Below are 21,763 nucleotides of genomic sequence, written 5' to 3' on the forward strand. Positions count from 1 at the left end.
CCGTGCCACTACAACAGCCTGTCAAGCCGCTGGCATCCCAGAAGATCAAACGGCAGTCCAGCGGCAGAGCAAACAGAGAGTGGGAAGGGCTGCCCGCCTAGGTGATGGCCAAACAGGAAAGGGTTAATGGTTATCCCTACTCTTGGCGCATCTGGCAGCGGAGGAGTGTGTGATGCCCAGCGTGGTGCGCTGGCAGTGGTTCCATCAAGCTCCATCAGAGCATTGGCAGCCCTGCTAATGCCGCGACAGTGCCACGGCACCAGCACCCTCCTCACAGCATGTGTGGGGCAAGCAGGGGACACTGCAGGGAATGTCACAGTGCCTGGGTTGCTCTGTGGGGTTCCAGGAGACCCAGAGGAGTTCCCTACACCACAAAACACTGGGGACTGGAAAACACCTGCGCTGCATCCTCTGCTGTTGGATCAGTTGGGTCAGTTGGAGCTGGGGGTCTCAACTGAACCCAGGGACTCCCCTTTGGGGTATCTCTGGTTCCCCCTCTCCGATGGGAAACATGAGCCCTTCCAACACCAACCACGGCATCACAGCCTGGAGAGCTTCTGCTTCAATGGGAGGCAAAACCCACCCCCCAAAGCTCTGCAAGGAACCCCATAGGTAGATGCCATGGGATCCCATGTAGCAGGACACCCCTGCTGTTGGCCTTCCAGTGCTAAGTCCCTGAGAACAGAAAGTGAATCTGTCTGGGTTTTACTCTCTGTCCTCCCCTCTACGTGGGGCTGCCTTGCCTGGAGAAGGGTCCAGGAGCCCCCAGACCTGCCCATCACCCCCCAAAGCCCCCTTTCCCTCTTGAAAAGAGGAACTGAAAATGAAATTAAAGCATAATTCAATCCGGAGCGGGTCCAGAGTAAAGTCATCTGCTCTTATCGTGTGCTGGCAGGCTCTTCCCGCTCTGCAACAAACACAATGTTATCAGGGCACAGAGGGCAGATTCGTTTGCACCGACCGATGGAGCTTCTGTGTCCGCCCTGCCTGCCCAGGCCTGGGGAGCACTGGGATGCACGGCTGAGGTCTGGGGCTGTCGGAGGCTCTGGAGCACAGGCAGAGCCCTGGCAGTGCCAGCAGGGAGCTCGTCCCTAGGATGGGGTGCTCTGGACAGGGACCACATCCAGCACCCCCATCCTGGCTCATTCCAGCCAGGGAAGCTGGGTCAGGTCCTTCCCAATGAATGTCACTGTGGAGTAGACAATACTGAGGGACAGGGGTTCATGGTGATGTCTTTGCCTACGGGAACATACATGGCCCCATCTCCCATGGAGGCCGCTGAGCCAGCAGAGCTGGGCACCCTGACTCCCCGCATCGCGGCACCCCGCAGACCCAGCACACGCTCCCGGCCCCACTGCGCCGCCTGGACCACATCCTGCTTTGATCTCTGCCTGCTGCCTGGCTGTGCCCTGGCGGCTGTGGGTCCAGCGCAGCCCTCGCCGTTCTTCTTTATATACCCCTGTTATTTTTAACTCTGCCTACGCAAATCCCGAATCCGGAATGAGCAGCGGCCGGGGGCCAAGGGGAAATGGACATGGTGCAAATTTCCTGCCCTTTTTACCTCTCTTCCTCTATAACATACAGCAACGTTTTTCCTCCACTGCTTAACTTTCACTGGTTCAGGAAAACTGAAAGCACCGGGCTCTGCACAGAGCCACGGGGTCCGGCACTGTGATGGATGGGGTATCCCTCATTGGAGGGGACATCACACCCTCATCACACGGTGCTGAGACATGTCCCAACACACCACAGCCTCCATTGGCAGCACAACGTGCTCGAGATGTCCAGCCAGTCCTCGCAGCAGTGGCCTCATGTGTGAACGGGTGCACTCACGTGCCAGCCCAGGGCCGCATCCTGCCCTATGGCCCACTGATATTCCACAGCTCCATCCACAGGAACTGGGTCTGGACCATGGCTGGGGGAAGCATTCACTTTGGCTGCCACCAGTATCCATGTTGGAGAAGACCTGTGCCACCCCAGCAGCTCCAGGGGTAAAAGGAGGAATTGCTGGTTTCTAGTTCCTTGTGGGCAGCAGGGGAGGCCAGGAAGAGTGCAGGATATTTTTCCCACTAATTCTGATTTATCTTCATGAAAACAGCCCAAGACACAGTGCCAGGAAGATACCCAGGGAGTTTCATAGTAGGCATCGTAGTATGGCTGCGTAGCACAGGGGATGTGCACATTAAAGCCCTCCTCTTGTGCACTGGGGATTAACAGCTGTACATCATGTATGAGCAATTCAACTGCAAAAGTTTCAACTAATCCAGGTGAAATCCACCACTCTTTTCTGAGCAGCCTCTATCCCTCCTTCCTGGTCATACTCTGTGTTATTGAGTCTCCAATGAACTCACACTCTTAATGGGTGGGGAAAACCTCCCTTGCCCTGCACAGAGGCAGGGAAAGTGCTGGTCAGCTCTGCTCCACGCCACTTCCCAGCCCAGAGAAAGCCCGGCTGGCCCCAGAGGCTGGGCACTGGTGTGGCCATGGTACGCGTGGCACTGCCGCCCCAGCACGGGAATGACTGTCCTATGGGAGCTGTGTTGTGGGGCTGAGCAAACGGGCTGTGCTATGAGTCACTGGCATCCATGGGGACACAGCCCTGGTGAGAGGCAGAGGGAGACAGTGCAGGGGACAGCAAGACACACAGGGAGCTGGGAAGCCATTCTGCTCTGTGGAGGTTGTTTTCCAGCACATCTGATTTTGTTATTCCTCCCATGCAGCCCGCAGCCACCTCGCAGGTGTAAATCACACACTGCAGAGCATTGCACAAAATAGCTGCCCTGCTGCCATCCACTGCCCCTGGGACACGCACTGCACCAAGGCCACCTATTCCAACGTGGGACACCAGCCCTGGATCACAGCATCCACACATGGATGCCAAGGTGCAGTTGCCCATGTGCAGCCCGTGGAAGTGCATCCTCCCACCTGCAACACACACAGACACTTCTGGCAGCAGCCGCCTCGCATCGGGAGCAAATCCCTTTGTGCCATCATTACATAAAGCTGCTTCATTCCGCTCCAGGAAGTGGCATTTAATTACCCTGGTAGTAAATAGGTTTGCAACATATTACAAAAGGCTGTATTTTTTCTTTTCCCCAACCCTGCTCATGCTCTGTGCTGGTGAGCTCATCCCTTGGGAATACTGGCTCCAAAATAGATTTGCTCCCTTGTTGGAAATAATCAAATGGGAATCCAAGCTGGCCGAGCCCAAGCCCAATTCCTCCCTTTGTTCTGGGGCTCTGGCAGTGAAGGGGTTCGGAGTGGGGCGACAGGAACTCGCCTTCTCTGTAATTGACCTCCGATGATGAAACAATCAACCAAACGATTTGGAAATGTGCATCCAGTGAGATCATCGGGAAAACTTCGGGAAGGAGCCTGGGGAAAGGAAGGTGGCGGTAATCCACCTGCTCAGCCGCCTCGGCAGGCCTCGCTGCGTGGCACGGCTTGGCACAGCACAACACGGCCACCCAGCGCCACTTGGGACACCTTGCTGCTGTTTCATGCCTGCAGCTGCCCTTCCAGGGCCAATACTGGGGAAGGGGAAGCGTGACCTGCCCCAGGTGAGCTGAGCAAAGACAGGGGGTAAATGGCACCACTTCCCATCCACCACTGTGCCAGTGGTAGGGTCACATTGTCAACAAGTCCATCCCAGGTGCCTCTTGGTCCCAAAAGCAAGAGGGTGTCTGGAGCACCTGCTCCCATGGGACACCCATCCCTGTTTCCAGCCCCAGCTGCTGGGTGCCCATTTATCCCATGCCAGCACCAAGTCGCAGTGCTGCCTGTCTCTGTCCCTGCCACCCCAGCCCCACTGTGAGTGCTGTCACCCCAAAGGATATCTCTAGGACCTGCTATTCCAGGGTGCTGCAGAGGGATAACCCTCTCATCCCCATCAGGGCTGCCTCCATGGGGATTTTCACCCCTGGCACCCCTTCTCCAGCCTTTCTTAGCCCAGCAGGAGGGCAGCCACCCAGGATGTGCTGGCATGGCTCCCTAGCCCTGGCTGTGCCACTGGGGCTGCCCCGGCTTCCCCAGCCCGGGCAAGAGCAGGCTCTGGTTTGGCATGCGGCAGGGTCTAATTTTGGCCCAAAGGGTTTTCCTCCCGCCAGCATGGGTTTGAAGACAATCTTAGCCCGAGTCTTCCTTCCTCGGCTGCCAGCGACCCGGAGCCGGGCTGGTGTGTTTGTGTTGTGTGTGCATGTGTGTGTGTGTATCTCCAAACCACAACAAACATTTCATATGCGTTTTCTTTCTTTCCCTCATTTTTTTTCTTTCCCTTTCCCCTCCGAGCCCTTGGCTGTGGTATTTAAATAGTAGGTGTGGTCCCGGCGCTGCGTGCCAAAACCAACACCAGCTCCGGAGCAGATAACCCTGCGAGCAAACGCAGCAGCGAAACCACGCCGGGCTGCCGGGATCGCTGCGCCAGCACGGGCAGCGCTGCTCGGCGTGGTCATGACATGGCCCTGTGGGCAAGAGGGCACAGCGTGGATCCTTGGGCCACGAAGGCTTGGCTGGAGCAGCTCTGCGCAGCTGGGAGCTGTTTGAAATCGACCCAGATGGCCTTCATTTTGGTTTTTTATATATCAATCAAGGCAAAACATTTTGCTTAACTGTCTGGTTTTACCTTATAAATGATAAAAAGGATTTTTTTTATTAAAAATGTTACTTTTCTCCCCAAAAAGTAGAGTGTGAGCAAGTGGGAGGAGAATTTCCTCCAGTGTTTTAAGAGGAACTTGTAAAGAAACTTTCTTACGCCCTGGTGTTTTTCTCATCCAAGCCAAAAGCCCTGAACTATGGTGAACGTCATGTATTTCAGCATGAGTCACTCGGAGAGAGCCAGCTGCTTTGCCTGGTCCGGCTGTGCTGGCAGTACCGGTGTGCACCAGGGACAGAGAAGACAGTGGGGATGGAGGGAATGTCTGAGTGCTCTTGGTCCAAGGATGGACAGAGACAAATCTGGACAGGCAAGAGAGGGATGAAGAAAGATCACTGCAGAGCCAGAGCCTGAATCCTGCCTTTTGCTGGGGATGCAGATGCTCTGGGGATCGACAGGGCTTGCCTTGGAGCAGCCATTAACACTTGAAGCTTTGTGGCACAAGCATAACCCTCGGGAAGCTCCCAAGCTCATTGCAGGTGAATGCACACACACGTGTGCAGTGCTGCAGGTGCCACAGTCAGTCGACCCAGAGCCGCAGCATCCCGGCTCCAGCAGAGCCTGTGCTTCGCTGCCAGTGTTCCCCAGGGCAGCACCTACATCCGAAAAGACAGAGGAAGATCCTTATCATAGCTTTCAATGCCCGAGCTTTCTGCAGGGCTGGCAGGGCAGCAGGTGCCTCGGAGGGCAGGTTCTCACAAGGTTTTGATCCTGAGGGGACCCAGTTGCCGTTCGTGAGCAGTGGGATAGCAAGGCAGTGCTCCAGGGGAGGGATTAGGGGGAAGCCTGAGATTTCCCAGCCTCAGCATGCACACATTCTCTCCTCCTCACTCCCTGGATGGCTTTGGTGCTGCAATCCCAGTTTGCTCCTGCCCTTAGATGCCCTGCAGGAAGGAGGCAGAAGGCGCACTGCCGTCCCTCAAATGGGGTCCCTAACACCACCCTGGGGGTGAAGGGTCCCAAAGCGGAGACCACCACCCTGGGATGAACGGTCCCTGGGGACCCCAGCTGCTGGGGGTGATACCAGGAGATGAGGATGCCCCTCTCCACCTGCTCCAGGGCACTGTGCTTCTGGGGCTGGAGCCCAGCACCCTGCCCAGAGGATGTGTCCCCTGACCAGACAGTGCTTGGATGGCCAGGGGCTGTTTGTCCCTGCGCTGGTGCACGGCCATGGCCGGGCGTGCGGCAGGAGCAGCAGCAGCACACCCCTCCCTGCCTCCCAGCCCTACAGCGGCTGCGGTGCTGGAGCGGAGCCGGCCGGGCGTGCAGCGCATCGCCAGCAGAGCAAGGTGCACAGCGGGGCCGGGATCCACCCAGCCCGTGGCAAAGTAGGAGGGTCCTTGGCACTCGTGGTGCTGTTTTAACATCCACAGCCGAGCCGGATCCCTGCCCGACCTCGGCGTGTGCTCAGGCTACAGGCAAACAGCCCCGAGCCCAAACCCAACCTCTAACGGCCTCCATTTCCCTCGGCTCCATCTTCCCTGCCGCTATTCCCACGTGCCAGCCATCCCAAGTGCCGTCGAGGGTCTCGGCGCAGCCGCTGTGTCCTGTGGCTCTCCGGGGACCCCTTGGCTGCACTGGCGTGTGTTCCAGCGCGGAAAGGAAAATAAGGTTTGGATGTCACCTCCCCAGTCAGGAGAGGAAAACTCTTTCCAACAAAACACGCTTTTAATCCCTCACCGAGCGCAGCCGGTGTTGGAGCCTCCGGCCCCTCAGATTCCTGAACAAAGAGGGAATTTTCCACCTACATCAAAGCAAAGCCATGTGGTTTTGCAGGATGGATGCAGAGGCTGTGCCCCGTGCACCTGCCTGCCTGTCCCCTTGTTTTGGAAAGTGATGGTGACCATGAGGCACTGCACAGGACCCTGAGGTCTCCTGTTCCCCCACCGTGCCAGTTCAGTCCCTCCTGCCTCAGCTGGCACCCTACACACTGCCCAGGTGGCCATCAGCCCTGAGAAAGTCCCGTGGCCCCCTGTATCCATCTCCCACACCAGAGAGGTGGAATGAAAGGGGCCTGACTGAACTCATGGCTCGTATTAGGGTTAGTGGGCTGCTGGACTGGGGGGTGTGTGTGTGTGTGTCCAGGCCATGGCTGAGCCCACACTACGGGGTAAGGATAGCTGGGGGGTGTTGGAGAGGGGATCTCCAGGGGTAAGACCATCCTGACTCCACCGCTGCACCCCATACATGGCCCCACATCCTTCATTCTGCTCTGGGGCTGGGGCTGCTGGATGGTAGGCAGAGTTTCTATGAGGCTTCAGTGAGGCTCTGTGGAGCTGGGCAGCAATGTGAGGCTGTTTTTTTGCCTGCTTCTCAGGAGAAGGGGACCTAGGCCCACATCCCAGGCACTCCCCACACCAAGCCCTTTGGGGACCCTGCTCTCACAGGCTTATAGCCCAGGACTGGGGGGTAGGGAGCCATGGGGCAGCTCCTCAACATGCCCCTGCCCAAGGGAAGAGCTGGAGCAGCTTAGGGGATGGGGATGTGGGGTGCCACGAGGTGCCCTGGGGCCAGTAGAGCAGTACCAGGATGGTGCTGGGACCAGGAGCAGAAAAGTCTTCCTTGCTGCCTCAGGCTGTTGGTGGCTGCCACAACCCAGCAGGACTGTGGCCCAGCATTGCTCTGAGTGCTTGGGTGGATTTAGGGAGTCAGGGTGCTCCTGAAGTGGCTCAAATATGGCTAGTCTGCTCCAGCTCACCTGGTACGAATGGGGTCACAGTGGGCACAGGGGCCGGGGGGATACCAAGGGGGCTCTGGCCATGCCTGGTCACCTCCCCTGAACGTGGATGGGGGTCGCCTCCCCCAGCCTCTCTGTGCGCGGGTCTGATGGACACATCTCCCCATTAGCCCAATCTGATGCACTTCAAAGCCGAGAGCAGAGCCGAGCTCCAGCCCTGGGTAAGAGCCGCCTGCCCTGGGGACATTAGTGGCAGGCAGGGGGACAAAGCGGGCAGCCGGGGCTGGCAGGGGGAATGGTGAGAGATTCCTCCGGGAATGTGCACTTCCCGTAAAGAGGCTGGTTCGGGGAAGCTATCGAGGCTGCGATGCTCCGCACCTGAGCCATCAGTGCGGTGATTACGGGGCCACTCAAGGCGCCTGGGAACCTTTTTGTCTCCAGCCAGGTCTGCTTCCACCCGGCGGTGATTTCGGAGTTTTTCTCCCCTCCAAGTCCACAATTGCAGGGCCATTTGCATCTAAAATGGGACCTGGGCCCTTTTGCAGCTCCTGATAGCGGGGGCTGGGTGCTTGCTCGGGCACTAAACCCGCTAATGCAATCAGAGGGGCCGGAGGCTTCTGCATATCAAAGGTCCCGGGCTCTCTTATAGCAGCCTCCCGGCCACAAACCTCCCCTCCGCCGACTTTCATCACCGCCTCGGTGGTTGTCACCCCGCTCAAGGCAGCCCCTGGCCGCTGGAAAGGCCAAGGAGCAGGGATGGAGAAGGGGCATCAGCCCTCCCTGGGGGCCGCGATGGGGATACCTTTATGTCTGCAACTTGTTCCAGCACCCCACTGCTGAGTATTCCCTCCCCATAGACCAGCATGGAGGAGTTCTGGTCCCCATGCACGTTGTGGAGGAATGTGGCCATGGACTGGCTGGGGAGGGGTGCAGCCCCCACCACCCACCCAGAGCCAGGAGCACCCACAAGCACTGTGACTCATGTGTGGGGTTAGGAACAACATCCTCAAGGAAACTGGCCGGAGCAGCCCTGGCCCACATTCCCTGTGCCAGGGAGTGGCACCATCCTCATCCCACTGTGAGGTGTCCCTAGGGAAAGGGCCGGCAGCCTGGGTACCAAATACCAGGAGAGCACTGCTCGGCATCCACCTAACGGGGTGCTGGAGGCTGGGCTCCATGGGATGGCCAGCACCCCAAGGTGCCCTGGCTGTGGTTGCTGCATCTCCCAAGGTGTGCTTGCAGCTCCACCAGCATCTCCTCCTCTTGGGAAGTGCTTTCCTCCTTGCTTATACTCTATGCACATCCAGGGCCCCTCCAGAGCACCTTCCCTGGGTGCAAAGAGGACACTGCCCCATGGCCCAAGGTAGCCATGCAGAGATGTGGTCCCATGTGCTGGTGGCACTGCGCCTCCAGCTCAGGACATGAAAGCCCCTTTGGGTCATTGAATAATCCTTGACATAGGCAGATGCTGGAAACCAAGCCATGGGCTCCTGGCTGCAGCTTTCCTGGTGTCCATCTCCATCAGTATCCCAGGTCTGATGGAGGGATGGCATGGTGCTCCTGAACGGACACAGGGATACCTATGCAGTACCACAGGAGTGCTGCCTGCACTGGCTTAGTGCCATGCAGGGGGGTGGCTCACAGCTCCTGACCATCAGTTGGCTCTCACAGCAAGCACAACTGCTGCCCCATTCTTCTCCATAACCACCCTTCTCCACCATAACTGATGGCACTGGGGGGAGCCAGCAACTCCCAACCCTCTGCACCCCTTTGTACGGATCAGAATGAGGAACATCAAGTGCATGCACAAGGAATGGGGCCCCACCATTGCCTGCACCGTGCCTGCTGGAGTTGGGGATGGAATCCCAGGCAGAGGATCAGGTTTTGCCATGCCTGCCAGCTGCTCAGTGCTGCCCAGTGTGCATGGTGAGTGTGGCAGGACACTGGGTGACTGTGGCAGTCCCACCCTGGTAGGGAAAGCTGGCATTGACTCACTGCCCTCACCAGCCCTACCTGCTGGGTGACTCCTGCACCCTACCCCATGCCTCCTGCCAGCCCCTCTGTGCTCCATATAGCAGCGGCTGCGGGCCCATACCCTGCAGGGTGCTGGGAGGATGCTGGTGGGGATGGCTGCCACCTGGGTCAGATGTCTCTTGAACCTGAGGATGGAGGGACCACACCACACCCTGTGGCAAAGGCTGCACCACTATCACCCTCCTCTGTGCCTTGTGGTGTCTGGTTCAAGTCAGGAGCAGGAGAAAGTCCTTCGGGGGCAATACACACTCAAGTCCTCCTGCAGGGTCCCTCCATACTCCTGCTCCCACCCATGGGGCAGGGAGAGGGGGAGCCATTTGGGACTGTCCCTGTCCCTAGAGCGGTGTCTGGCCACCCCAGGGCTTGCAGAGGTGTGTTGTGTGTGTATCCCAGAGGAAGGATGCAGGCAGCACGTGTACGCATCCAGGATGTAAAGTCACCTTGGTGGTCAGTCCCCATTTTGGGAAGGGGGCCCTAGGTAGGGATGGGGCAGCAGGCAGGAGGTGGGGAGGGGATGGGTTTGGAAACCTCCCCAGCAGGTTTCGCAGGGGTTAGCTCCCCTGCACAGTGCTGCTGCAGCAAGCTGCTACCTGTCTCAGTGCAAGAGGCTCTCACTGTGTGCGATATGCTCTGGTCTCACCATGTCCAGGGTGGTAGCAAGCCCAAGAGGAACCCTGAGCATGGACAAGGCCCAGAACCCTGAGCTGATTGCAGCAGGGAGGACATGGGATGGGGAGAGTGATGCCCAGGGTCTGGCAGCAGTCAGAGCAGGGGCCAAGCCCTGCCTGCCCCAGCCATCCTGCACAAGTCCTGCAGGCACCCAAGCTCCTGGGGGCCTGCGCCAGCTCCCCCAGGCTGCAAGAGTACAGCCTTGGGTGCACTGATGCACCTTGGATGCACCTTGGGTCGCATGAACCAACGTGGGGCAAAGGACCCTAAAAACTGCTCTAGGTAGGTGTGGGGTGACAGCATGGGTGGTGGTAGGGGGCTGCAGGAGAAGCTGGGGTTAGTGGGGGCTGGTTTCTGCTGGCAGAACTGGGCGGTTGGACCCCAACTCTGATGGTGGTGCTGGATAAACCCCTTGGTTTGCATTTTTGGGGGTCTCCTGCAGCCCTGCTCCATCCTGGGGGCTGAGTACAGCGAGGGGCAGAGCAGAGGGATCAAAGGGGCGGGGGAGAGGAGCAGCTCGTGAGTTGTGGCTCATTATCTGTTATTAACATCTGTAATCTCCCGGAGAGCAAACTGAGATTTACAGCCTGTTATTAGGCTGTTACTCAACCTGTTGTGCAACAGCTCCAGTTAAAAAAAACTGAATGTGATTAATAGCCCGCTAATAAGGGGGAAATCTCTCCTGTTTAATTCAAACAGCTCCTGCTTCAGCACTTCAGGAAGGTATGAGCTCTGAGCTCAGGTTCCCAGGCTGGCTCCTGGGATCCCCTGGGACCCTCCATGCCTCAACACACCAGCACTGGATGGGTGTCCTTGGCAGCAGTTGGTACAGCTCCCGCTAACACGTCTAGGCTCTCAGGTCCCAAAGAGTGTGCAATTGCCACCTCCTTCCAGTGCTGGCTCCAAGAAAAGGGGGGGTTCCAGCTAGTCCCTGGCCATTCCCTGTGGTCACCCTCTGGAAGAGGTGGAAACTCTGAGTCAGCTGCGGTTCTTATCCGAGCATCTCACCTTTTGTTTGGCCCTGACTCGCACCTGACTCACTGTGACCCTGCAGCTTCCTGCCCTTCTGCCTTTCACTGCCCGTGGCCCGAAGGGTGCCCTCTGCCCCCAGATGTCCCTACCCCAGCTACAGCATCACCTCTTGGCTCGCATCCACTTTTCCAGGCACCCAAACCTCCCATGGTTAACTGGATCGTAGCCAGCCTCATTCCTACCTCTGCTATCAGCCTCCTGGGATGCTCCAGGAAAGCCACCACCTGAGACCCACCTCTCTGCAGCCTTTCCCTCTCCCTGTGGCATCAAATTCCTTGGCCACTTCCCTTTGGACACACACTGGCCCTGCCCAGAAGGACTCACAAATTCTGTCCTAGGCCAAGAGTGCAGGCACCCAGGAGCTGCTGCCACTGCCTGCTCCTGTGTGGTCTTCCCCATCTGTGGTTGAAGGTAACATCACCTCCAAATATCTGTGCTCCAGATAGATATAGCTGCTTTCCAGAGCCATCCTCTGCCTGTTCTGTGGCGGTTGGAGGCATTTAGCAGCAGAGAAGCAGCTCATGCCACATCCAAATGACACCCTGGGAGGGCTAGGAGATGTCTGGGCGACTTCTTCCAGTAGCGTAAGGTCTGTTTGGCAGCAAACACACAGGGTCCCACAGGGCACGGGCAGCATCCATGGGCATGAAGACAGTAGCACATCACGATGGGGGACACAAGCCTGGAGCACCCTGCCCAGATGCTATCACCCACCCATGGAGCTGCCATCGACCACCATCACCCAGTGCAGGGCTGCAGCAGGCAGGACCTGGGTACATGGCCCCTGAGCACCCAAAAGCTGCGGGCAGGCGGGTGGGCAGCCGCACCGTGGTTGCTCAATGCTGTGGAGGAAGGCGAGTTGAACCCGTCCCCACGACCCACACACTTAATTAGGGCCTACCTGCGGTGCCTCGTCAGCAGGGTGCCCTCGCTGCCCCAGCCAAACGTGGCTGCACGGAGCCTGGCCGTGCTGGCAGGCCTGGCCCTGCCTGCGCCTCACGTGGCACCGCAGCCCGGCTGCATTTCCCACATTCCTGCCAGCTCTGAGTCACCGGCACCTCCGCTGCCAAAACCCTTGCCCACACCTGGCTCTGCCATCAGCCTGCGCATGGCTCCGCGCAACACCATGGGTACCGTCGCTTTGAGGATGCTCCAGGCTGCCCCCAGAGCTGGGTTTCCCATCCTAGACCCCAGCAGGGCAAATGGTTCTGCCATGCCCTGGGGATGCTTCAGTGCATCCTGTGCGGAGCTTGGAGGGCACCCACCCTTGTACCCTTTGCCCCAGGCAGCCCATGGAAAGGGTTTGCATCCTCCACCAGTGCTTCCCAGCTCCAGGCACTGCCTCCCTAAGCTCCTGCTGCCTCTTGCCAGGCTCACTGTGGTGCCTGACTCTTTCGAAGAGCACAGTGGTGCTGCCAGCAACCTCACCCTGCTGGCAGCCAGTCTGCCCAGCCCTGGCCCCTGCTCAGGGCCACATGCACTGCCCCACATCCCCATCCAGCCACACCAGGAGTGGCATTCCCCAGCACAACGGCTGGCCTGGCATTCACAGATGTAATCATGACAGAGGCATCAGGCACATGGGAAGCACTTGTCTGGTAGTCGTGGGCACCAGGGAGGCTGTGGGGATGGGGTACAGAGTGGGGGATGCATAGGGGTCCCCACTACATGCTCCCCAGCAGCCCCTCAGGACAGCTGACTGTCAGCAGGGAGCACATGTGCTTCTCCTGCCACTGTGCCACCAGTCCCAGCATGGCATTCCCCAGGTCTACTGTGGGGCCTGGCAAAGCTGTGCCAAGGATTGTTGAGACCTGGCCCAGTGCTGGAGCAAGGTGTGACCCCCAGCATACCATGGCAGTGACCCCCACCCTGGATGCCCTCCTGTGGGGCCATGGGCTTCACACCAATACCAGCATGTACGGCACATACCAGCACCGGTACCAGTGGTGGCCGAGCCAGGGACAACATGGCCATGTGTGTAGGAGCCACATGGGTGGAGGACGGGTCCAGGTGATCAGCACACCACAGCACCTCACCAGCCCTGTGCTGGGACAACTGGGTTGGGGATCAGTCTGCATATGGGATGGAAAGGAGTGTGGGGATGTGTGGTAGGGGTGTGTGTGGTCTGGCAGTGTCCGTGGGGGTGCGCCATATGTCTGTCCCTATGACACACGTGAACCCAAACTGAGCCATGGGGCAGGGGAGGTGTGAGGTAAAGGGTCTGGTGAGTGGGCACGTGGTGGGGTTGCATGCATGAGGTATGTGCACATGGATACGGCAGGGGGTACACAGTGTGGGGTCTGGGTAAAGTATACACGAATGTGGTGGGTATGCATTGTGTGTATGTGACATAGAAATGTACGTAGGACATGTATACACTTGTGTGAGTGTTGCACATGCTTTCAGATGGGGGCATTTGTGGGGTGCATGTTTGGTATGGAGGAGTGAGTTTGGACGAGGTGCGTGTGTGTAGGCTGCGCATGGAAGTGAGACGTATGTGCAGGCATGTGCATAGCACCTAGGAGGATGCGGTAGAGTGGGATGCAGGTGCATGCGATATCATGGTATGTGTCCATCCACCTGCACACACGTCTGAGTGTCCCTAGCATCAGCTCCCGGCACGGGGCAGTGTTTTGGTGAGCACCACCAGCGGGTTGGTGAGCTCTTGTGCGAGCAGGTAGCTGGGGACCAGCCCCAAGCCCTTCCTGGTGCCTCTCCCGAGAGCAGTGGCTCCAAAGCTGCGACACAGGGGCCAGGCTGTCTCTTTCCGGCTGTTTCCCAGCCTGTCAGGCCAGTCGTGTTGGGTCTTGCCGCGATTTCCCGGATGGCTGCTTGGCACCTGCCTCTTCCCCATCCGGATGGGCAAGTTCCTGGAGCACCAAGCTGGGGCAACGCATCACCCTGGCCTTTGTCCTGCCTCCCTGGCTCCGTGCCCGGGCTCCAGCATCCCACCCCAGTGCTGGATGGCTCTGTACTGTGCTGTGGACGCCCTGCTGAGTGATGCTGGGCGGGCAGTGAAGGACTGGGGCTGCGAGCGCTGCGGGCGAGCACTGAGTCACGCCAGGGAAAAACCTGCCACCTCTGTGCCGGGTGGTTGGGGCGGCTGGACTGGATGGACAAGTCAGGCCTGGGCCGGCAGTGCAGCACTGTGTATTTGCCACTGTGGCTGGAGGATGTCCTGGGATCGGTGTTGGTGGGGATGGGCATCTCCCAATGCTGGAGCTGGGGATAAGGTACCCACTGCGCGGGGGCTGCCCCAGGACTGGGAGCCAGACAGTCAGAGCCAGGCTGGGATGCCCCCAGTGAGCCAGGCTATCCCTGCCACTGTGCAGGATGGTACCAGCCACATAGGGATGCTTGGCCTTAAGGATAGTCCAGATCTTTGGCCAAATTCACACTGCCCATAGAAAACCCCTTTGCCCACAGCTCTGCACCAGGAGCGAGGACATGGTTTTGAGCAGAGGGTGTAGCTACAGCCACAGGCAGGCACATGGGAGCTGCTTGCTGTGCTGAGCACTGCCCTTCCTCCCTGTCTCCACAGCCTGCCCAGGGCAACTCAGGCCGTGCCATCGTTTGTGCCGTGGCAGCAGGGGAAACTGAGGCAGGGAATGTAGTGGCAGAGATGTGCTGGGTTAAGCCTAAAGGGGACACGCATGGATCCAGCAGCCCTGCCCAGCCCTGAGCACTGCCAGAGCATCCTTCAGGGAGAGATGGAGATGGGGCTCAGGTACTGTGGTGATGCCAGTGAAGGGAAAGGTTTGGAGCATCCCATGGGAGGGAGGAGTGGGGCTGTGACTGCTCCATCACTGACTGCTGAGTCAGGGTCTCCTTCCTGAGCAAGTGAGGCCAGATCATGGCTGGCAGAGAAGAGATACAGCCCTGTGGTGCCCAGAGGCTGGGGCCTTGAGCTTGGCTTTCCATCCCTAATGATGTCCCTCCCATCCATGCCATGACATCTTGTTAATGAGCCCTGTAGCTCCTACTGGAAAGGTACTGGGAGCATTGTCCTGCTGCAGCCATAACCCTTCCCTGCCCTGGCTCCTGCAGCCTGCCCTGTACCCACTCCTTGCTGGCACCCAGAATGTGAGGATGCACCAGACATGGGGACCCAAACTTTGGACCACTGACAAGTCCAGATTCTCCAGTAGAGCCAGGGTGTACCCAGCTTATGTGGTCCCACCCAGTCCCACAGTTATTCCAGGGAATGGGTTGGGGGCAGTCATGTTAGGGAGACCCAAAGGTCCCCATGGTCCCTGCAGGGCAGCAGGGTGGGAGTGCAGGGATGGGGCCAGGCTGCACCCCAGGTGGGTATTTGGTATGCAGCTTTGCCCACCACAGCCAGTGGTGGTTGGATGGCAGGGCCAGGGCCTGACATGGTGTAGGGTAAATGGGACAGCAGCGGTTTGCATCACTGGAGGAACTTACTGCTGGGTGTGAGAGGGTGGCAGAGCCTGGCACACACACATAGGGATGCGCAGAGCATGGGCTCATCCCCTGCAGCAACACATGGGCAGCATCTGCAACCCCTTCCCTGGCTCCAGCACTGGCTAATCAAAGCAGTGTCTAAGGTAAGGGTGTTGGACACAAGGACCTCAACAAGCTCACCTTGTCCCTATTGTCCTGCACATTGTCCCACCAGACCCCTCATCCCATGATCCATGCTTGCCTGGGGGCAGGAGAGGTAGGGCAGGGTCCCTGCCCCAGCCTGTTATTTCAGCTCTAATGGGATCCCCTGCTGTTCCCCTTCATCAGGGCTGAATGAGGGGCTGGCTAATGAAAGAACTGTGATTAGCAGGGCAGGGGGCTGGCTCTGGGCACAGGGAGGCTTCTCTGGGCCAGGTAATGACAGGCTTTTGTCCCCTCTCCTCCTGCCCCTGACTGAGACAGGTGGATGAGGATGCCTCAGGCAAAGAGTGGGTACCAAAGGGCCAAACTCAGCAAGTCCTGGCCATTCCCACCCCCCTGCAGTGTCACACTAAGGGAATGTCTTGGCTAGGGGAGCCTGGTTGGGAACACAGGAGTCTTATCTCAGCCCCAGGAGTCCTGTCTTGGGACCCAGGAATCCTGTCTCCAGCTCGACTGCCTGGCCCCATTATGTTGGCTGTGGGGGAAATCCTAGCATTGTCAACCAGGCCTGGGGTTCCTGGTTCCAGCTAGGAAACCCATCCAGCCATGAGGTCCTGCTTTGGGGCACCATGTTTCTAGTGCCCAGGATGCACTCAGGATGGGGTGGATACGTGCGCAGTGTACAGAGACACATGGGGCCGGTTGCCCCTCACACTGCTCCCCTATGCAAGGGCCAGCATGGGGGCACACATCAGCTAGCACCACTGGGGACACATAGTGGAACCTATGGCTGCTGGGACCCGGGGACAGGTTGAGCATGGGCTGAGCTGGGATCCTGCTGTGGATGCTGAGGGTACTCTCAGGCCTTGGAGATGGAGGTGTGGGTCCCCACTTTAGCCAAGCTTACATGGCTAGTGCTTGGACATGTTTCAACCCTGTGGGAATTACCTGCACCCTGTGAGGCTGCAGGGACACAGGGAGCCCAGGCTGGACCCAGTAGTGGGACCCTAGTGCACCCAGCACACCAGGCAGGCTCTGCGCTGCCTGGCAATCAGGTGGATGAAGAGGCAGATGGATCATGGGCGATGGGCTGGGAATAATCCACTGCTCCTGAGGAAATAAATCTTCCACCTGGAAAGGAATCTGCCCCCCTCCACCCTCAGCCCAGGAGGCTCCAGGGGCAGGGAGGAGTGTGCAGGTGGGCTGCTGCACCATGAGCAGGGCAGGCAGCACCCCTCACCAGGCCAAAGCACCCACAGTGCCACCATACCTGTCCAGGACCCCCCTACCCCATGGATGTGAGTCCAGACACATCAGTGGGATGCTGTGGAGGAAGCTGGGGTCACTGCCAGCTGCTCACCCACCCTGCAGCTGCACATGCACCATGGTCCCTAAATTGGGGGCACATGCTGAGGTGAGCTGGAGGGAACTTCCTGATCCTGATGGCCACCAACAGCCCAGCAGCTCCCATCCCTGTGTATGGTTGGGAGAGTGATCCTGCAGGGTGCAGAGAGATGCCCCAGCAAGGTGCAGTGCCTGCACAGCTGTGGGAAAAGGCTGTGCCAAGCAGTGCCAAGAGGGCTGTGAGCCAGAGCGGCTGGAGGGCTCATGGGGAGGGTATAGCCTGCATGCCCCAGCCCATCACTGCTGTGTTAGGGAAGCTGGCTGCATGGCAGGCCCTGGCATGAAACAGTGTCTTTGCTGAACATCTCTCTTGTCTTAGCATCTCCCAGGGGATGCAGCATGTTCCCCTGTGGGTGTCCTGGCCTTGGGGCCACTACTGCGCAGTGACATGTGTGTGTGCATGCATGTATGTATGAACAAGAGCATATTGACTGTGCATGTGGCATATCTTCAGCCGGGGTAATTAGGTAGTAAGCTAATCAGGATACAACCCTCCTGCACTGGCTCTCTCATCTCGAGTGAGGATCAGTGGGGACACGGATCACACACAGCATCCCTGAGCCACAAACAGCCTCACACCATGGTCTGGGGGCAGGTGTTTCCTGGGGGAGGGCTTTCCCCACCTTTCCCTAGCTCCCTGCCTCTCTGGGGAGCAGGCTGAGGTGATGAGGACAATGGACCAGCAGGGATGCTGGAGCAGGCTGCCAGGCTGAGAGAGGCTGAGCACTGAGCCTGGCACTGACTGCCTCAGCTCTCCAGAGTGGACGGACACATCAGGGGGCACCCTGCAGAGCCCAGGGCACATTTGCCCGTGCCACACGCAATGGACAGGACTGCAGCAGCATGCGGTCCTCTCCCTGCCACCGCCACCGTCCCCTGCTGGTCTCCGTGTCGCCGCGACGTCCTGCCCCGCACAAACATTCCCTCACTGCCGGCCATGGTAAATATTGTTGCAGGGCAAACAGTGAATCAGCCCCCTTTGTTTGAGTGCTGCTGGCAGCCCCGGCTTGTTCAACTGCTGTTTAATGACCCTCCAGTTGTGTACCCTGGAGGTACTCATTAACCCCAGGCTGCAGATGGTGAGGAGGACGGATCTGAGCCAGCCAGGAACAGTTTGACAGTGATGGGGATCGGCTCCGAGCAGATTCTGGTGACCTTTTACCAGGTGCTGATGTGCCAGAGGTTTCCTCTCACACGTCTGCAAGGTGCTGTCAGCCCTGTGTGCTCACAGACCCCTGCCCACCCCACAATGAGACTTTGCTCAAGGCAGCATCCCCTTCAGAGCATCCCTTTCAGAGCATCCCCTCCAGCTCAGCCCATGCTTTTGGCACAGCTATGGGTTGCAGAAGAGCTGCTGGCTCTCATAGAAGGATGCTCAAGCCCCCGTGTGTGGCAGGAGGGTTTCAGAGGCCTCACAATGGGAGCCATGTGGTGGAAAGATGTGCAGCATGGATTGGGCTGTCTGGTTAGAACCAGGTGGAAGTGAGCAGTGGGACACCCTGAGAGGTGCAGGATGCGGGACAGGGGCTGGAAATAGCCCAGGAAGGATGGGGCAGGAACTGACCAAAAGCCTGGTGCAGAGCAAGGAGATGGGGGCAGGCGGAGGCACAGAGCTTCTGCTCTGCCCTTGATGCCATCCCATGGGCTGCAGAGAGGTTGCACGTAGGAAAGCCCTTATTCAGAGGAGGAACCTGCAGAGCCCCAGGACTCCCCACTGGTGGGGTTGGGAGGGTGCACAGGCTGGTGCCAGCATGGGGTGGCTCCACAGCAGCAGTGCTGGGACACTCGTGGACAGGTAGAGACTGGTCTGGGGCAGCCCATGGGTGCTGTGCCCATGGGACCTCTTGCCAACGCCGTGGGGCTGCTCCTGCCTCTGCCTGGTTCCCATTCAGGCAGCCCTGGCCCTGCCCCAGCAGCACAGCTCCACCCCACATTGTAGTCTGGCTCCTCCCTCTATTGTGGTCCTGGCCCCGACCCTCCTTGTGGCTCTGGGCTTGGCTCACGGTGGCCCCTTGGTGGCCTGTCCCCAAGGAACAGTGCCAGCACAGCCCAGGGACAGACACACCATGCACAGCTTTGAGGCTCGGCCAGTGGTCCCTCAGTCACAACACCAGCGGCGCAGGTCCCTAGGGTGATCCCCAGCACCAGGCAGGTTGTGCCCAGCACCACCACAGCGGGTACCAGGATGCCAGCCCCAATCCCCTTTGTCCCCACACAAACCTGTTCCCAGGGTGCCCGGCAAACAGGGCTGGTGGCAGACAACAGCACAGGGCCTGGGGCCATCCTGCTCCTGCCAGCAAACACCCAGAGTCAACATCTCCAGAGGAGCAGCTGCATCTCTCCCCTGAGGGCCCTGTGAGACCCGGACCAGGGCCATGGCACGGGGCAGAACCCTGTGCCCCTGTCCCCATAGGGCAGCACAGGACCTGGCGATGCTGCTGACAGCGGCAGTGCGGTGAGGACCGCAGAGGCTGCGCGGGGTGCCCAGTGTGCTGGGTCAGGGCTGCCGGGAAGGCCCCGATAAACATCTAGCCTCTGTGTATTTATGACCGAGGATATTTATACCGCAGAGTCCTTTAAATTTAGCTGGGACACACCCAGGCACCATCCAGTGCTGGCGGCCACGAGGGAGCTCCCTGCACAGCCTGTGTCAGAGCAGGCAGTGCGTACGACAGTGGCACCAGTGTGCCCCAGGGCAGGCACCCCCAGGACCAACACCTACTGTGGGGTCGCACAGGGGAAGGTGGCACTTCTCATGGGGGCAGGATGAGCTTGGCGCCCAGAGGGACAGGGTTGCTGGGGATGACAGCACAGGCTCCGTGTGCATGCAGTGAGGACACTGGTGTCACCAGGGCAGCTCCACATCTCCCCTGACCCCAGACCACCCCAGGCCAAGCTGACACCTTCCCATCCCAGTACTCAGTGCCATGCAGGGCTGCTTGTGGGATCAGAAACCACTTTCGGGCTACATCCCAAAATTACAGCCCAGAGCTCAGTTGCGGTAGGGCTCGGAGCAGTCCCGGGGCTGTGGGGCATGCTGAGCCATACCAGCTCCACAGGCTTTGGCCTCTGTCCCACTGTCCTGTTCTTCTGTCCCTCCGACCAACTGCTGCACTGTCCCCCTGTCCTCCTGTCCCTTTGTCCTGTTGTCCTCCTCTCTCGCTGTCCCTCTGTCCCGTCTACCCTGCTGTCCCTCTGTCTCCCTGCCCCGCTGTCCCCCTGTCTCACTGTCCCACTCTCCCCCCGTTCACCTGTCCCCCTCTCTCGCTGTCCCTCTGTTCCCTGCCGTGCTGTCCCGGCCGGTCTCCACTCTCGCCGCAGTGTCTGCCTCCCTCTGCCGGCAGCCGCGGAGCTCCGGGGTTTGTGCTCCTCAGCCCCAAGGCAGCGCTGTCCCCTGGCATCCAGGCCCTCGGCCCGTTCTTTCCCCTCCACCCAGCTTTGGGTGAAATGCGGTATTTTATCCCCACACTTTCCGGATGCTCCATGTGTGCTGTGGCATCGCTACAGCAGCATCTGCAGAGGGGGATCTGCAGTTTCGTCAGCAGACGTTTGGCATTGCCCCTGCCCCTGCGGTGAACTGCAGAGCAGCCCCAGGCACCCACAGGCCTGGGCGTCCCATGTGAATCCTCTGTAAGGTGCCACAGGCACTCGCCTGAGCATCCCTCAGCACTCACAGCCCTGTGCTGTGTGGACGTGACACCGTGCTCATCCTACCACACTGCTGGTCTGCCCGGTGTCTTTATCAAGTGAATTACTTGTCTTGGAGAGAGACCCGATACGTTTGGACAGTCAAGGTCAAGTTTACCCGAGGCAAAGGCAGTGTGTGTTAGGATCCCTACCTGTTCAGCCTCTATTAATTAGACCCCATCATGGTTTCCCCTATTATTCCAGGGCAGATGTGAAGCCCACCGGTCTGTGATTGCTCTTGACATCTAAGACAGCCCTATGTCCTTCCATAAATGTGCTGTGCTTCATCTGACTCTGACAACGGGCCTTTCCCCTCCAGCTTGCCCTAAAATCCCTGCCTAAGAAGTCCTAAATGACACATTTCTGAGCAGCACGGAGCTCAGGGCTGGCCAGCCTGAGCAGGATCTGCATGCCCATCACCCCAGCGTCCCAGCCCATGGGGACCATGTACCCGGGTGCTCCTATGTCCTGGGCCATCCCTCCCAGCCTTTTGCAGCTGTCCCCTCTGTTCCCATTCTTCCCTTGCTGCTGACAAGTCACATTAGGAGCTGCAAAGCTTCGTGGCAGGGCTGGCCATGGTGTGTGCCTCGGGGCTGGCAGCTCTGTGTGCTAGAGCCTGCCCATGCCCACAAGCTGCCTGTCCCCCAGGCATTCCGGAGCCTGTTTCCAGGATCGGGGACACCCTCAAGGAGCACAGGGCAGGGATATCTGTATTTTATCTGCTGTGAACGGCTCCGAAGGGGTTCCTGCAAGCTCTCCCCAGGGACACCAGAGCTGTTCTGGTGACAGTGGGTGCCGGGCTGCAGGTGACCACCGGCACACACGGAGTGGGGGGCACCCCAAGAGGATACAGACCTTGTCCCTGCCAGCAGCAGCCGCGCAGGGGACCCAGCCCGGGCTGTCCTCACTGCCCGCGGGGAACAGGACCCCCGAGGGTGCCGCAGGAGCCGGCGCGGCTGCAGTGAGCGGCAGCGGTCCGCAGAGGGAGCCCGGCCCCTTCCCAGCCCTCCCGGCTGCGGGGGATGCCCTGGCATTCAGCCCAC

This window comes from Neopsephotus bourkii, unplaced genomic scaffold, assembly GCF_033783945.1.
Source record: "Neopsephotus bourkii isolate Nb327-2 ecotype Australia unplaced genomic scaffold, CSIRO-AGI_Nbou_v1 NB_234, whole genome shotgun sequence".
Classification (NCBI taxonomy): Eukaryota; Metazoa; Chordata; class Aves; order Psittaciformes; family Psittacidae; genus Neopsephotus; species Neopsephotus bourkii.